Raw genomic sequence first — 506 nt, forward strand, 5'->3', positions numbered from 1 at the left:
GGGGGGGGGGCAGAGGGGAACTGGTTTTAACCTGGAGGTAAGAGACGCTTTTCTACTGGGAACTCAACACCGGGAAGCAAGAAGCGGTGAGACTGGTAAAGGCGACGGCGTCCTTCCTACGTGTGGTAAACTCCCTGCAAGCGGATTCAGGATCAATAGCACACTGCGAGGACACATCTACAACGTGGCTCACAGCGAAGGGTAACGCAGCGAAGCCCTCTGTCGGCCCCGTCTGTCACCCCTCGGATGAGAAGGTGGACGCCGCAGCCACGGCCACGGGAGCAGAGGGTGGCCTCCCCGGGACGGCGTGCTCACTCCGCCCCGGGCCGCTCTCCCGGGACCCTCCCGCAGAGATGGTTCCTGCGCAAGCTCCGGGACATCAGGGGCAGAGCCGACGCCCCTCGCGGGGACCCTGGCCCCTGAGGACGCGCAGTGACAGGGAGCTTCTCTCCGTCGACACCAGGGAGGACCCACTTTACTTTTAAGTGAGAAAAACAAAGTGCAAG

Source organism: Crocuta crocuta, unplaced genomic scaffold, assembly GCF_008692635.1.
Source record: "Crocuta crocuta isolate KB4526 unplaced genomic scaffold, BGI_CrCroc_1.0 scaffold466, whole genome shotgun sequence".
In the NCBI taxonomy this organism is placed as follows: domain Eukaryota; kingdom Metazoa; phylum Chordata; class Mammalia; order Carnivora; family Hyaenidae; genus Crocuta; species Crocuta crocuta.